General features: G+C 39.3%; 1 protein-coding gene across 1 annotated transcript in view; it reads left to right on the top strand.

Annotated features, from left to right (window-relative positions):
* Positions 1–1647, top strand: part of GRK7 (G protein-coupled receptor kinase 7) — a 63021-nt gene that overhangs the window by 57559 nt on the left and 3815 nt on the right.

Raw genomic sequence — 1647 nt, 5'->3', positions numbered from 1 at the left:
TTAGAAAATAATGATGGCAAAATATGAACAAATATGCTTAATACAACTGATGTATGGATTGTTATAAGAGCTGTAAAAGGTCCCAATAAAATGATCTTTAAAAAAGAAAGAAAATGGAAAGTCATATGGAAACAATTAATCCAATGGACTAATGAACCACATGTACAGCAGTCTCCATGATCCTGAGAGCAGAAGGACTAGATGGCGCCCAAACGCTGTGAAAAGGGTCACGTTATAAGTTCTGGGTAAATTGGGAGAAAATGTGGAAGAAAACTCAAGATCATAAAAGAAACCAGGCTCACTGGTCAGATAGTCTCGTGGAACCTCCAAAATGATGGTCCTTACTCACCCTTCAGACTAAAGTCACCCTTGTGTCAGAATAATCAACTGTTTAAGATCCAAAGGGTGGCATTTACTCAAGGACAAAGTTCAGAAAGTTAGGAAAGAAGGAAGAGTGGAAACAGTAAACACAGGGTGAAGTAAGATAAGTGATGCTACATTGAGTGGATAGCACTGAATGAGATAATGGGTGATGTTAGGTGTATGAATTATTGAAATTAAAATGGATTATCTGCTCTCTAAACCTTCATCTGATTCACAATAAAAAGTTTTAAAAGAAACTAAGCCCGAGGTGAACGGCAGTTATTTTGGTTACTGTTGTTAGCAGTGTCATTGTAATATTTCCACACTAGCCAACCTACTGGGGAGTCTCCTCCAGTTATTATCTGACATGATGGAGCAGGAGTCCCCGAAGTGAATGTGGGAAGAAAGCCCTCAACCTTTTCCCTGAACACTCTTTGAGATCTGAAATATAAAATGTAAAAGGAAAGACCATAAACAAAACCCCAACCCACTGTTGTTGAGTCGAATCCCACTCATGGTAACCCTATAGGACAAAGGAAGGCTGTTCCACCGGGTTTCTGAGACGATAAATGTTGACCAGAGCAAACAGCTTCTTCTTTCTCCTGACTAGTGGCTGATGGATTGAAACCCTTGAATTTATAGAATTTACAGTTAGCAGCCCAATACTTCACCCACAGCATCACCAGGGCTCCTTCGGAAAGAGCATGCACGTGCTTTTCTACTAAGGTTGCTTCATGATAGAAAGTGACCTCTTCTGAAAGGAAGGCTTTATTTGCTCAGACTATAAAATGTAATCACATAAAAGAAAAATTATTTTGAATCTACCACAAAACAACAACCTTTGTATTTCTTTAAAGTCTAGATTTAGGAGGAACCAAAAGAAGTGTAGCAGGCAGCTCCTAAAAATTAAAAAACAAACAAACAAACCCACTGCCATTGAGTTGATACTAACTCATCACGACCCTATAGAACAGGGTAGAATTGTCCCTGTGGGTTTCTGAGACTCTAACTCTTTGTGGGAGTAGAAAGCCTCCTCTTCCTCCTGAGGAGCAGCCGGTGGCCTTGAACTGCTGACTCCTAAAATGGACCCAAACAATCTCTACCTTCTTCATGCAAATATGTAATCACTTTGCCTCAAGTGTAGACTGGATTTAAAACTAGCTGTTAACAGAATGTGGCAGAAGTGATAAAATGTCATTTCCAAGATTAGGTTATAAAAACATTGACTTGTGGCTATCAAAAGATATAGCGTCTGGGGTCTTAAAGGCTTGAAGATAAACAAGC

This window comes from Echinops telfairi, unplaced genomic scaffold (assembly GCF_000313985.2).
Source record: "Echinops telfairi isolate 266 unplaced genomic scaffold, ASM31398v2 ScPeMD7_16;HRSCAF=60, whole genome shotgun sequence".
NCBI classification, from domain to species: domain Eukaryota; kingdom Metazoa; phylum Chordata; class Mammalia; order Afrosoricida; family Tenrecidae; genus Echinops; species Echinops telfairi.
The sequence above is the reverse complement of the archived record's forward strand: the minus strand, read 5'-3'. Positions and strand labels throughout refer to the sequence as shown.